Here is a 16,205-nt window from a genome sequence, read left to right as displayed (position 1 = left end):
CATACTGGATTAGGGCACATGCTAATGACCTCAATTTAACTTGATTACCTCATAAAGACCCTAACTCCAAATAAGGTCACATTCTAAGGTACTGGGGGTTAGGACTCCCACATATCTTCTGCAGAAGGGACACTATTCAACTCATACCAGTCCTTAAAGCCACAGCTTAGGCGTCATTTCCTGGCTGAGCCGGGCTCAGTGCCCCTGCCCCTATGCTTCTCTAGTCCGTGTCATATCATACTGTAAAGTCTACTTGTCTGTGTCCTCCACCCTACCACGACTCTGAGAAAAAGAACCAAGAGCCTCCCCTCTGTAGTTCCAGGTCCTCCTCAGCCCATTGCTGGGTACATCATGGGCATCAAACGTTCGTTGACGACTGAACACAGATGGTGATGGATTGTGCAAGCTGTGCCGCTGGCCCCATTACCTTTCTTCACCACAGGAGTGCAAGGGAACACATGGTCAGCAGGCTTGAGTGACCTCTGTCCAGACTCCAGCCTCAAGGGCAACTAGGTGAGCTGGAAAATTCAGTCCATTTGTCTCATACCAGCATGGTCCTGACAGCTGGAAACTTCAGCGAACACAGGGACCCATGGGGTGAAACTTCAGGATCTCCAAACCTTTGCCTTGAACGCCATCTTTCAAGCTCTATTCGTGAATGGTTGCCAAAAACAAAGAAAGATTTATTTTTCTGGTTGTTTTTCTTACTGACCTTTCTTTGAGCCTTGTGGACCCATTCTTCTAGACGAAGATCCTTCAGGTAGAACAGCAACTGTAGGCTCAGGACTACAATGTGCAGCTCACTTCCCCTCCAGCATATGGAGAAGTCATTGCTTCTTCACATCCATACCCCCTGTACGCCAAAGGCTACCTGGAGCTGGCCTCAGTCCCTGCTGTGGCTAGAGCAGCCAAGAGCAGTGCTTGGTGCCAGCTCCTTTGCTTCTGTATGTTGCACTTGGCTTTCTCAAAGCAAGTTTTGAAATTAAAAACCACTATCTTCCACCTCGGTTACAGTAATAGTAGTGAAGATTCATTTGGAAGCATGGGTCACAGCTGTCCTTCAACAACTGCCATGCCTAAGACTGTGCCTGTGTTGACTCTCTCATCTCCAACTAAATGGACTGTGAAACAGGGCTGTTGCCTCTGTGCAGGGCTTCTCTCACCCAAGTGAGTCTAGTTAATGAACATTTGTTTAAATGCACTCTTTTGTTCCCAATGTGCTCTGGTGGGTTTGTGGCAGCATAATTCCAATTTTTCTTATATACATCCTTTTGATGTGCTAAGATCCCCTATGGTGATGGCAAAGGATGTGATCAGGTTGAGAGGACCAATGCAACAAAGGTGGAAACACAGTCATTCAGGAAGAATCCTGCCACTTCCATGCTGCAGATTCTTTAATGTTCTCCAGAATAGGGATTCCCCATCCTTAGAGCCTTTGCTTCCTACCACTTGTTGTGATACTAATAATGGCTAGCTTTATATTGTGTATCATCTCATTAATAATAATTGTGGTCATTTATTAAGTATCTGTTAAGTACCATTAAGCCTTCGGAGCAGCCCTAAATGAAGCAATTAGGCAAGAAAATGAAATAAAATGCATCCAAATTGGAAAGAAAGAACTAAAACTGTCTCTGTTTGCAGAATTCATGATATTATATATAGAAAACTCAAAGATCCACCAAAAAATTGTCAAAACTAATACACAAATTCAGTATCATTGCAGGATACAAAATTAACATAAAAATCAATTGCATTTCTATGTATCAACATGAAAATATCTGAAAGAAAAAGAAATAATCCCATTTACAACAGCATCAAAAACAATAAAATACTTAGGAATACATTTAACCAAGAAGGTAAAAGATCTGTTACACTGCAAACTTTAACTTACTGATGAAAGAAGCTGAAGAAGACACAAATAAATGGAAATATATTCAATGTCTGTGGATCAGAACTAATACTGTTAAAATGTCCATACTACCCAAAAACTATCTATAGATTCAATGCACTATCAAAATTCCAATGGCACTTTTCATAGATACAGAGAAAAAAATTCCAAATTTCATATGGATACACAAAAGACCCTGAATATTCCAAGCAATTTTGAGAAAGGAGAACAAAGTTGGAAGTATTTCACTTGTTGATTTAAACTATATTACAGGAGGATCCTGGGAAGATGGTGGCGCAGGAGGACGCTGGGCTCACCGCGCGTCCTGCTGATCACTAAGATTCCACCTACACCTGCCTAAATAACCCAGAAAACCGCCAGAAGACTAGTAGAACGGAGTCTCCGGAGCCAAGCACAGACGAGAGGCCCACGGAAGACGGTAGGAAGGGCGGAGAGGCGCTCCACGGACTGGCGGGAGGGAGCTGGGGCGGAGGGGCGGCCCCCCGGCCAAGCAGAGCCACCGAGTTCGGCTGGCAAAAGCGGACACACAGACGGAGTGTGTCCCGACAGCAAGTGGGACTTGACATCTGGAAGGTTATAAGCTAACAGCTCTGCTCTGAGAATGGGAGGGCTGGAGGACAATGGGAGGGAGAGCTGTTGAGACCCGGACAACAGACCTCAGCTTGGCGGGGAACAAAGGCGCTCGCCAGCACCATCTCCCTCGCCCATCCCCCAGCCAAAATCCCAAAGGGAACCAGTTCCTGCCAGGGAACTTGCTTGCACCGCGCAAACACCCAAAGCTGTGCTTCTGTGGATCCATCCCTCCGGCGGGTCTGACTCCCGCCCGGTGCCCCAGGGCCCCTCCCGAAGCGGATCTCCGAAGGAAAAGCGAGCTGAGCCTGTCCCTCCCGCCCCTATGCACCTTGCCGATCCACCCCAGCTAATACGCCAGATCGCCAGCACCACAAGCCTGGCAGTGTGCAAGTAGCCCAGACGGGCCACGCCACCCCACAGTGAATCCCGCCCCTAGGAGAGGGGAAGAGAAGGCACAAACCAGTCTGACTGTGGCCCTGGCGGTGGGCTGGGGGTAGACATCAGGGCTGACTGCAACCCCGCCCACCAACGCAGTTATTCAAGACAGCACAGGGGAAGTGCCCGGCAGTCCCACACCACTCCAGAGACTATCCAAAATGACGAAACGGAAGAATTCCCCTCAGAAAAACGTCCAGGAAATAACAACAGCTAATGAACTGATCAAAAATGATTTAAACAATCTAACAGAAAGTGAATTTAGAATAATAGTCATAAAATTAATCGCTGGGCTAGTAAACAGTATAAAGGACAGCAGAGAATCTCTTGCTACAGAGATCAAGGGATTAAGGAACAGCCAGGAGGAGCTAAAAAATGCTATCAATGAACTGCAAAATAAAACGGAGACAACTACGGCTCGGATTGAAGAGGCAGAGAAGAGAATAGGTGAACTAGAAGATAAAATTATGGAAAAAGAAGAAGCTGAGAAAAAGAGAGATAAAAAAATCCAGGAGTATGAGGGGAAAATTAGAGAACTAAGTGATGCACTAAAGAGAAATAACATACGCATAATTGGTATCCCAGAGGAGGAAGAGAGAGGGAAAGGTGCTGAAGGTGTACTCGAAGAAATAATAGCTGAGAACTTCCATGAACTGGGGAAGGAAAAAGGCATTGAAATCCAAGAGGCACAGAGAACTCCCTTCAGACGTAACTTGAATCGATCTTCTGCACGACATAGCATAGTGAAACTGGCAAAATACAAGGAAAGAGAAAATTCTCAAAGCAGCTAGAGATAAACGTGCTCTAACATACAAAGGGAGACCTATAAGACTCGTGACGGATCTCTCTACTGAAACTTGGCAGGCCAGAAAGGAATGGCAGGAGATCTTCAACGTGATGAACAGAAAAAATATGCAGCCGAGAATCCTTTATCCAGCAAGTCTGTCATTTAGAATAGAAGGAGAGATAAAGGTCTTCCCAAACAAATAAAAACTGAAGGAATTCGTTACCACTAAACCAGCCCTACAAAAGATCTTAAGGGGGATCCTGTGAGACAAAGTACCAGAGACATCGCTACAAGCATGAAACCTACGGACATCACAATGACTCTAAACCCATATCTTTCCATAATAACACTGAATGAAAATAGACTAAATGTGCCAACCAAAAGACATAGGGTATCAGAATGGATAAAAAAAAAACAACACCCATCTATTTGCTGTCTACAAGAGACTCGTTTTAGACCTGAGGACACCTTCAGATTGAGAGTGAGGGGATGGAGAACTATTTATCATGCTACTGGAAGTCAAAAGAAACCTGGAGTAGCCATACTTACATCAGACAAACTAGACTTTAAATTAAAGGCTGTAACAAGAGATGAAGGAGGGCATTATATAATAATCACAGGGTCTATCCATCAGGAAGAGCTAACAATTATAAATGTCTATGCGCCGAATACAGGAGCCCCCAAATATATAAAACAATTACTCACAAACATAAGCAACCTTATTGATAAGAATGTGGTAATTGCAGGGGACTTTAACACTCCACTTACAGAAATGGATAGATCATCTAGACACATGGTCAATAAAGAAACAAGGGCCCTGAATGATACATTGGGTCAGATGGACTTGACAGATATATTTAGAACTCTGCATCCCAAAGCAACAGAATATACTTTTTTCTTGAGTGCACATGGAACGTTCTCCAAGATACATCACATACTGGGTCACAAAACAGCCCTTCATAAGTATACAAGAATTGAAATCATACCATGCATACTTTCAGACCACAATGCTATGAAGCTTGAAATCAACCACAGGAAAAAGTCTGGAAAACCTCCAAAAGCATGGAGGTTAAAGAACACCCTACTAAAGAATGAATGGGTCAACCAGGCAATTAGAGAAGAAATTAAAAAATATATGGAAACAAATGAAAATGAAAATACAACAATCCAAATGCTTTGGGATACAGCGAAGGCAGTCCCAAGAGGAAAATACATTGCAATCCAGGCCTATCTCAAGAAACAAGAAAAATCCCAAATACAAAATCTAACAGCACACCTAAAGGAAATAGAAGCAGAACAGCAAAGACAGCCTAAATCCAGCAGAAGAAGAGAAATAATAAAGATCAGAGCAGAAATAAACAATATAGAATCTAAAAAAACTGTAGAGCAGATCAACGAAACCAAGCGTTGGTTTTTTGAAAAAATAAACAAAATTGATAAACCTTTAGCCAGGCTTCTCAAAAAGAAAAGGGAGATGACCCAAATAGATAAAATCATGAATGAAAATAGAATTATTACAACCAATCCCTCAGAGATACAAGCAATTATCAGGGAATACTATGAAAAATTATATGCCAACAAACTGGACAACCTGGAAGAAATGGACAAATTCCTAAACCCCACACGCTTCCAAAACTGAATCAGGAGGAAATAGAAAGCTTGAACAGACCCATAAACAGAGAAGAAATTGAATCAGTCATCAAAAACCTCCCAACAAATAAGAGTCCAGGACCAGATGGCTTCCCAGGGGAGTTCTACCAGACGTTTAAAGCAGAGATAATACCTATCCTTCTCAAGCTATTCCAAAAAATAGAAAGGGAAGGAAAACTTCCAGACTCATTCTATGAAGCCAGGACTACTTTGATTCCTAAACCAGACAGAGACCCAGTAAAAAAAGAGAACTATAGGCTAATATCCCTGATGAATATGGATGCAAAAATTCTCAAAAAGATACTAGCAAATCGAATTCAACAGCATATAAAAAGAATTATTCACCATGATCACCATGATCAAGTGATGGGATCAGCCCTGGGATGCAGGGCTGGTTCAACATTAGCAAATCAATCAATGTGATACATCACATTAATAAAAGAAAATATAAGAACGATATGATCCTGTCAATCGATGCAGAAAAGGCCTTTGACAAAATTCAGCAAACTTTCTTAATAAAAACCCTCGAGAAAGTCGGGATAGAAGGAACATACTTAAAGATCATAAAAGCCATTTATGAAAAGCCCACAGCTAACATCATCCTCAATGGGGAAAAACTGAGAGATCAGGAACATGACAGGGATGTCCACTCTCACCGTTGTTGTTTAACATAGTGTTGGAAGTTCTAGCATCAGCAATCAGACAACAAAAGGAAATCAAAGGCATCAAAATCGGCAAAGATGAAGTTAAGCTTTCAGTTTTTGCAGATGACATGATATTATACATGGAAAATTTGAAAGACTCCACCAGAAGTCTCCTAGAACTGATACATGAATTTAGCAAAGTTGCAGGATACAAAATCAATGTACAGAAATCAGTTGCATTCTTATACACTAATAATGAAGCAACAGAAAGACAAATGAAGAAACTGATCCCATTCACAATTGTACCAAGAAGCATAAAATACCTAGGAATAAATCTAACCAAAGATGTAAAAGATCTGTATGCTGAAAACTATAGAAAGCTTATGAAGGAAATTGAAGACGATATAAAGAAATGGAAAAACATTCCGTGCTCATGGATTGGAAGAATAAATATTGTCAAAATGTCAATACTACCCAAAGCAATCTACACATTCAATGCAATCCCAATCAAAATCACACCAGCATTCTTCTCGAAACTAGAACAAGCAATCCTAAAATTCATATGGAACCACAAAAGGCCCCGAATAGCCAAAGTAATATTGAAGGAGAAAACCAAAGCAGGAGACCTCACAATCCCAGACTTTAGCCTCTACTACAAAGCTGTAATCATCAAGACAGTATGTATTGGCACAAAAACAGACACATAGACCAATGGAATAGAATAGAGACTCCAGAATTGGACCCACAAAAGTATGCCCAACTCATCTTTGACAAAGCAGGAAAGAATATCCAATGGAAAAAAGACAGTCTCTTTAACAAATGGTGCTGGGAGAACTGGACAGTAACATGCAGAATATTGAAACTAGACCACTTTCTCACACCATTCACAAAAAAAATGGATAAAGGACCTGAATGTGAGACAGGAAACCATCAAAACCCTAAAGGAGAAAGCAGGAAAAGACCTCTGACCTCAGCCGTAGCAATTTCTTACTTGACACATCCCCAAAGGCAAGGGAATTAAAAGCAAAAATGAACTACTGGGATCTTATGAAGATAAAAAGCTTCTGCACAGCAAAGGAAACAACCAACAAAACTAAAAGGCAACCAACGGAATGGGAAAAGATATTTGCAAATGACATATCAGTCAAAGGGCTAGTATCCAAAATCTATAAAGAGCTCACCAAACTCCACACCCGAAAAACAAATAACCCAGTGAAGAAATGGGCAGAAAACATGAATAGACACTTCTCTAAAGAAGACATCCAGATGGCCAACAGGCACATGAAAAGATGCTCAACGTCGCTCCTCATCAGGGAAATACAAATCAAAACCACACTCAGCTATCGCCCCACGCCAGTCAGCGTAGCCAAAATGAACAAATCAGGAGACTATAGATGCTGGAGAGGATGTGGAGAAACGGGAACCCTCTTGCACTGTTGGTGGGAATGCAAATTGGTGCAGCCACTCTGGAAAACAGTGTGGAGGTTCCTCAGAAAATTAAAAATAGACCTACCCTATGACCCAGCAATAGCACTGCTAGGAATTTACCCAAGGGATACAGGAGTACTGATGCATAGGGGCACTTGTACCCCAATGGTTACAGCAGCACTTTCAACAATAGCCAAATTATGGAAAGAGCCTAAATGTCCATCAACTGATGAATGGATAAAGAAATTGTGGTTTATATACACAATGGAGTACTACGTGGCAATGAGAAAAATGAAATATGGCCCTTTGTAGCAACGTGGATGGAACTGGAGAGTGTGATGCTAAGTGAAATAAGCCATACAGAGAAAGACAGATACCATATGGTTTCACTCTTATGTGGATCCTGAGAAACTTAACAGAAACCCATGGGGGAGGGGAAGGAAAAAAAAAAAAAGAGGTTAGAGTGGAAGAGAGCCAAAGCATAAAAGACTCCTAAAAACTGAGAACAAACTGAGGGTTGATGGAAGTGGGAGGGGGGGAGGGTGGGTGATGGGTATTGAGGAGGGCACCTTTTGGGATGAGCACTGGGTGTTGTATAGAAACCAATTTGACAATAAACTTCATATATTGAAAAAAACTATATTACAAAGCTATAATAATCAAAACAGTATAGTACTAACATAAAAACAGACATAGATCAATACAACAGAATCAAGACCCTATGCATATAGGGTCAACTAATACTTCACAAAAGAGCCAAGAGTATTCAATGAGGAAAAAATAGTCATTTCAATAAATAGTACTGGCAAAATTGGATATTCACACGCAAAAACATGACACTAGACCTCTATCTTATACTGCTCACAAAAATTAACTTGAAATGGGTCAAAGTCTTATATATGAGAAACTAAAACTCCTATAAGAAAACATAGGGAGAAAGCTCCTTGACATTGGTATTGGTAACAATTTTTGGGATACAACACCAAAAGCACAAGCAACAAAAACAAAACTAAAATAAGTAGTACTATATCAAACTAAAAATCTTCAGTACAGCAAAAGAAACAATCAACAGAATGAAGAGTTAATCTACGGAATGGGAGAAAATATACGCAAATCATATACTAGATAAGGGGTTAATATCCAAAATATATGAAGAACTCATACAACTCAATAGCAAAATAATAATAATGATGATGATAATAGTAATAATCTGATTAAGAAATGGGCAGGATCTGAGTAGACATTTTTCCAAAAAAGACATACAAAGTGGCCAATAGTACATGGAAATGTACTCAACATCATTAATCATCAGAGAAATGCAAATAAAATCCCTTGGATTTTAGATGTTAAAAGAATCTGAAAAATCATCTTGTCCAGCCATCATACTTTAGTTTATTTTATATTTAAAATTTATTATTTTTAATTTTATTTTTTATTTTTTAAGATTTACATCCAAATTAGTTAGCATATAGTGCAACAATGATTTCAGGAGTAGATTCCTTAATGCCCCTTACCCATTTAGCCCATCCCCCCCTCCCACAACCCCTCCAGTAGCCCTCAGTTTGTTCTCCATATTTACGAGTCTCTTCTGTTTTGTCCCCCTCCCTGTTTTTATATTATTTTTGTTTCCCTTCCCTTATGTTCATCTGTTTTGTCTCTTAAAGTCCTCACATGAGTGAAGTCATATGATATTTGTCTTTCTCTGACTAATTTCACTTAGCCTAATACCCTCTAGTTCCATCCACGTAGTTGCAAATAGCAAGATTTCATTCTGATTGCCAAGTAATACTCCATTGTGTGTGTGTGTGTGTGTGTGTGTGTACATACCACATCTTCTTTATCCATTCATCCATCCATGGACATTTGGGCTCTTTCCATACTTTGGCTATTGTTGATAGTGCTACTATAAACATGGGGGTGCATGTGTCCCTTCGAAACAGCACACCTGGATCCCTTAGATAAATACCTAGTACTGCAATTGCTGGGTCATAGGGTAGTTCTATTTTTAGTTTTTTGAGGAACCTCCATACTGTTTTCCAGTGTGGCTCCACCAGCTTGCATTCCCACCAACAATGCAAAAGAGATCCTCTTCTCTGCATCCTCACCAACATCTGTTGTTGCCTAAGTTGTTAATGTTAGACATTTTGACAGGTGTGAGGTGGTATCTCATTGTAGTTTTGATTTGTATTTCCCTGATGATGAGTGACGTTGAGCATTTTTTCATGTGTCGGTTGGCCATCTGAATGTCTTCTTTGGAGAAGCGTCTATTCGTGTTTTTTGCCCATTTCTTCACTGGATTATTTGTTTTTTGGGTGTTGAGTTGGGAAGTTCTTTATAGATTTTGGATACTAACTCTTTATCTGATATGTCATTTACAAATATCTTCTCCCATTCTGTCGGTTGCCTTTTAGTTTTGCTGTGCAGATTTTTATTTTGATCAGGTCCCAATAGTTCATTTTTGCTTTTGTTTCCCTTGCTTCCAGAGGCGTGTTGAGTAAGAAGTTGCTGCAGCCAAGATCAAAGAGGTTTTTGCCTGCTTTCTCCTCGAGGATTTTGATGGCTTCCTGTCTTACATTTAGGTCTTTCATCCATTTTGAGTTTATTTTTGTGTTTGGTGTAAGAAAGTGGTCCAGGTTCATTCTGCATGTCGCTGTGCATGTCCTGGCACCACTTGCTGAAGAGACTGTCTTCATTCCACTGGATATTCTTTCCTGCTTTGTCAGAGATTAGTTGGCCATACGTTTGTGGGTCCATTTCTGGGTTCTCTATTCTGTTCCATTGATCTGAGTGTCTGTTCTTGTGCCAGGACCATACTGTCTTGATGATTACAGCTTTATAGTATAGTTTGAAGTCTGGGATTGTGATGCCTCCTGCTTTGGTTTTCTTTTTCAAGATCGCTTTGTCTATTCGGGGTCTTTTCTGGTTCCACACAAATTTTCAAGTTCTGTGAAGAAAGCTGGTGTTATTTTGATAGGGATTACATTGAATATGTAGATTTCTCCGGTTAGTATCGACATTTTAACAGTATTTTTTCTTCCTATCCAGGAGCATGGAATCTTTTTCCATTTTTTGTGTCTTCTTCAATTTCTTTCATAAGCTTTCTATAGTTTCAGTGTATAGATTTTTCACCTCTTTGGTTAGATTTATTCCTAGGTATTTTATGGTTTTTTTGTGCAACTGTAAATGGGATCGACTCCTTGATTTCTCTTTCTGTCGCTTCATTGTTGGTGTATAGGAATACAACCGATTACTGTGCATTGATTTTTATATTCTGCAACTTTGCTGAATTCATGAATCAGTTCCAGCAGTTTGTTGGTGGAATCTTTAGGGTTTTCCATATAGAGTATCATGTCATCTGCAAAGAGTGAAAGTTTGACCTCCTCCTGGCTGATTTGGATGCCTTTTATTTCTTTGTGTTGTCTGATTGCTGAGGCTAGGACTTCCAATACTACGCTGAGTAACAGTGGTGAGAGTGGACATCCCTGTCTTGTTCCTGACCTTAGGGGGAAAGCTCTCAGTTTTTCCCCATTGAGGATGATATTAGCGTTGGGTCGTTCATACATGGCTTTTATGATATTGAGGTATGCGCCTTCTATCTCTACTTTCTTGAGGGTTTTTATCAAGAAAGGATGCTGTATTTTGTCAAATGCTTTCTCTGCATCTATTGAGAGGATCATATGGTTCTTGTCCTTTCTTTTACTGATCTGATCATCACATGGTACACTTTCAACTTACACAATATTGTATGTCAACTATATCTCAATACAACTGGAAAAGAAAAGCCCTCACAGCAACTCTCTGAACCTTTGTCCTCACTCTATTAGAAAAGAAACTGATGGCTTATTTGCCAAATGCACATATGGTCAGTAGGTGGCAGAGCCAGCAGGCCAGCCTGGATGTGTTCAATTCCTGGGCCCATATTCTTGCTAACTCACCTTTTACACCTTCAGGTCTTCAGAACACAGTCAAAAATAAAACTCTGAATGGAACAAAACTTAACTCTGTCCTCCTGGACTTCCAGCACAGAGCACATAAACTGATCTTACTGACATAACTGGAATCTCCCTCAATTGTCTCCTCCACCCCCTGCCACCCCCAGTTGTTGGCGCACATGGTGGGATGAGGCAAGGAGACTGTGTGGAAGCAGAGAATGAAGCAGCTCCAAAGAGATGAAAATAACTTCCCTGTACCAAAGTAAACCTCCAGCATATTGGACCCTGTGGGGATACTTGCACTGCCGCAATGGAACAGCTGTCCCCACAGGCTCCTGTCCCCACAATTTCCACAGACTATGCAGAAATGACACAGGTTCCTATATGCCTCACAAGGAAAGTAACCCAGCTCCCACCAGGCGAGTAAAGGCAAACTATGTCATGGGGTCCTACAGAAGTCAATCCTCCCACCAAGGCAAGATGCCAGTGTGGACAGCAGTCCAGGGTTTGAGTCCCAAAGGTCTGCAGGAACTGGGTACATAAAGAGAGGAAGCTGAGACATGGCCTCAGCTGACCCCAGCGGACAGGACCAAACAGATATTTTTTTTAATTCACTTCTAATTCATGCATGTGGATAAAATAGTTATGGGCCCGGGAACATTTACCACACTGGAATCATAACACTTAATTAAAGCATTGTTGACCCTGCAGGAGAAGCTGGAGGCACTAAAGGAGGAGAAGAGCCTGCATCTCCTTTGCTTAAAGCCTTTCAATGGCTTACATTCTCTTTGGGTGGAAGTCCCAGCATCTTGGCCTGCACAATGTGGCTCCCACCCTAACCTCAAGCCACCCCGTGCCCATGCTCCTGAGCTTCCATATATGTCCTAACACATCTTGCTCTCCTGTCTGCAAAGTAGCTGTGCCTGTACCCAGAACATTACCTCCATGCCCGCCTTACCAGCTGACAGCTGCTCGTCATTCACATCTCTACTTACCACCTCCTCCTGGAGCCCTCTGAGCTCCCCCCATGTGCAGGTCAGACACTTCTAAGTTCTCTCCTAACACCTCTGCTCCCTACTGAAGCACTCATGCTGATGGAAATTGCTTGTTACCAGACAGAAAGCTCCCTGAGGGTAGGAGCCAGATCACTGTGTCATTACTGTGCATCAAGTGAGCAATATCATACTGAAAACACAAATTAATAAATGAATGTAGTAAATGAATTTAGGGATAAAGCTTGGTTTATTCTCTCTGCCTCTGAGAGGTCTCTTCCATCTGCTCTAAAAATGGATCCCTCTCATCTTGTTGGCAGGTCTGTCCAAGCAGGGAGTGCCAAGACAAGGATCCACTCAAATTCTTTGAGTTTTGACTGTCTCCCACTAAAAATATAATCCATAAACCCAGGCCAAGGTTCCATCCATCAGACACCAAAGGCCAAGCCTGACATCATCAATAACAGGGCTGATCGTGCCGTCAGCACCAGGAAATGAAGAGTGATGCAGGCCCAGTAGCTCAGGGACACCAGCAGCTGCACCAGCTCTGATGGATTGCCTTGGATGCACAAAGAGCATGCCTAAGAAGCAAAGAGGTCTCCTGTTCAGCAAGATGAGAACTGCATGGATATGAAGCTTAACTTCTCACAGGTTGAGAGAAATTTGTAAACTGCTACTTTGTCATTTAGATGTATATGCATTTTTCATCTGGATTAAAGATACACTACATTTTCTTTACAAACAAAACCATGCTGCCAATTAACAACGACTGCTCAGGAAATGGAAACCCAATGTAGATTCCTTATAATACTAGAGCGGTGGAGTAAGCTGTCTCTTTATTAAGGTTAATCTAATTAGACTGGAGAATATTTTGGCATTTTTCCGCCTTTGGAGTTGTTTGACAATGTGCCAGTGAACCCAACTGTGGCAGCCACCCTTGCACAAACTCTACACCAGAGGACTCACACCCAACATCCTCCCCAACCTTGAAAAGTGGTCCAGAGAAGATACCCTTTAGGCTCTTCACCAAGTTCTCAACAGTCTCCCTTCCCCAGAAAACATCCTCTGCCAAGCTAGGCATTCAGGCATATTTGTACTCTGTGCCCTACCCTCCTGGCTACAGGTGACCTGTGTTGGGCCAGAGCTGGATATTTGGAATTGGGGCTAAGAGTGTCCAGTTTTAATCTGGGCTGGTCCCTTGAGCAGACAACGTCCAAGGGCCTTGAGGACAGCCATTTTCAGCCAATTTCTGAGGAGCAGAGCAAGCCAGTGTGTGGAAAAAAGAAGCTGGAAGCAGCTGTGTAAGTAACAGTGACAAGAGAGGGACCTGCTGGGTTCCCTCACCTAGACCCACACTGCTCCCTTTCTCTAACACTTTCCCTCCTGGTCTAGATTCCTGTCCATTGTAAATGAATTACTGGACACCTTCAGACTCCATGGAGATCTGCTTCTGCCTGACTGATCCTCCTTGACTTGAATGAAAGCTGGATCAGAAGAGCATCAATTTCAGTACTATACCACATTTACCTCCCCAGATCACGAGTGCACAGACACATTGCTTCCCCAGCACTTGGATATGCTCAACACCTATTTACTGAATGAGTAATGATATCATCTTACTTGAAGGCCTCTCAGTGGAGGCTGCTCATTCACTTGCTTCCCACACACCATGAAGACAGGTGGACATTCTTCCTTTCCTACTTCCTACTGCTGCTTCCGACACCACTCCTCCTCCCTTATAAAAACACAAACCCAAACAAAAAGCCAGCAGCAGCTATTCCTCTCCAAGGTGTGTGACATCACAGTCATCCACCCATCTCAGCTGCATTTCTCAAATGAGTTCTCCCCATCTTACATTGGACCTTCATCGGCCCATGGTATAATTCCAATCATCAGTAATTCTTCCTCACAGTTACACAGAATCCATTTTGGGGTAACATTTGGGAATGGCTTGGTGAGAAGTGATATCTGGTTCAGGGTAGCTACATGGCTGAGATTTCATATGCTAAGTAAAGAGGAGAATTGAGTTAATTCTGGTCAGTTTGGCTCATGAAAGCAGCTAAACTAGAATGTACCCTAGTAGAGTGCCTTAATTCCTCACTAAAATTGAACTGAGTGGACATTACAGCTTTTGGCACTTCTCTAAGACAATTTATTAGGCACCATGAATAATATCCCGGATTCTTTATATTCTATCAGCACCAAAACATAACATCGTTCATTTATTCCCCACTGTACAGAGTCAGGATAAAGAAGATGCCTCAGGAATGACAACAGCTGTTGGTGGGGTGATCCAGTCTCCCTTTATAAGGCCCTCATAACCTGTATATGACTCAATTATCTCCGAGCAATTAAATCCTAATGGGAAGAAGTACTGCAAAGAAAACTGCAATTATACACATGTGTATAACTGAGCCTGCACCTCACTTCAACCCCCTTTTATTTCTTGGTCTCTGTGTCACATAAGAGCTGTGTATGTAGAAAGCAATAGAGTTTCCTCCCACACAGTCACAGAGCAGGTCAGTAGTGTGATTCCCTGCTTGAAGCAGAAGCTGTGGGAGGAAAAGCTGTATACCCAACATGGCAGGTAAGATACAATTTCACATGTTTTCCAGGGCCCTACCATAACCTCAAGAAAGTAAGGAGTTGAAATTGTTTGGTACTTGAAAATCAGTCTCTTTGGTGTCCAACTACTGCCCACTTCTTTCTAAGCAAGGAGATCATGCAGATGGGTAAGAGAAGACATAGGAGGCCCTGACTGGTAAAAGTGACAATTTACATGGGGCCAAGCAATATCCTTGACCAAATCCAGATACCTCCAAGGAAGCTCCAATGATAGTTGGGTACACAGGTCTACAGAGTCACACCCATCAATCAGCATGTGGGCACATAGAACAGTAGTAATGACCCATTCTAAGATTCTGCCCAGGAGGGTCTGGCCTCTAGGTACTCAGAGCAGAGTAACATGCACCACACACACACACACACACACACACACACACACACACACACCCTGTTCTTGCCTCCTGAACCTGAAGCAGCTCCTGTGTGTGGTGCTATGGTACATAGGAAGAAGTCCTGGATAGTCACGGGTAGATGAGATGGCAGTGATGTTTCACATCCTCTTACTCATTGGTCTTGGTTGTTGCCTAAACCGTCAAGCTCAAAACTTATAATCAAATGACAAAATTATCTAAATCATGTGTATCTTACTTTCCATTTCAATGTATCATATTAATTATATGCCATTGTATAGCTCTAAAGCATGAGATTGGCCCCCCAAATCTTTAAGGTTCCAATTGAGCATCTTAGGAAATATCAACCAAAACAGATAATATGCTGCATGAGATTCTTTTTCCAATTCAGATCCTCAACAAGACATTCAACCAAGCATGTAAGCATGTCTAAATTTGTCATTCATGGCCATGCTGCAAGCTGACTTCAGATGACTAATTACCGAGCCTTCCTTCATCGACCTTCTCCCAGGATGTCCCCCCACTTCCAAGCTACATCTCTTGGCGCTTCCGTGCCCACTATTCCTGCCAGTCATCTCACTCCATTCCTCCACACTGTGCCAAAGAGAGGTCCTGGCCCCCTCCCCTGACAAAACATCAATTATCACTAAATTACGACGTCTCTGACACCAACCAAACTAGATATTTCAGACCTAAATTTTTTCTAGGAAGCTTGAGGCAAATTTATCAGACAGTTGCCAAAGTTTATGCTTCACTTAGAGGCAGCAACACACAGTCTGACTGAACCATTCCAGAAAGATGGTCTGGTCATTTAAAAACCTGACTGTCAAGGGCTGAATTCAGGCAAGACTGGATTGGGGAAATGACATAGTTGATGGGA

Source organism: Acinonyx jubatus, chromosome F2 (genome assembly GCF_027475565.1).
Source record: "Acinonyx jubatus isolate Ajub_Pintada_27869175 chromosome F2, VMU_Ajub_asm_v1.0, whole genome shotgun sequence".
Taxonomy (NCBI): domain Eukaryota; kingdom Metazoa; phylum Chordata; class Mammalia; order Carnivora; family Felidae; genus Acinonyx; species Acinonyx jubatus.
The sequence above is the reverse complement of the archived record's forward strand: the minus strand, read 5'-3'. Positions refer to the sequence as shown.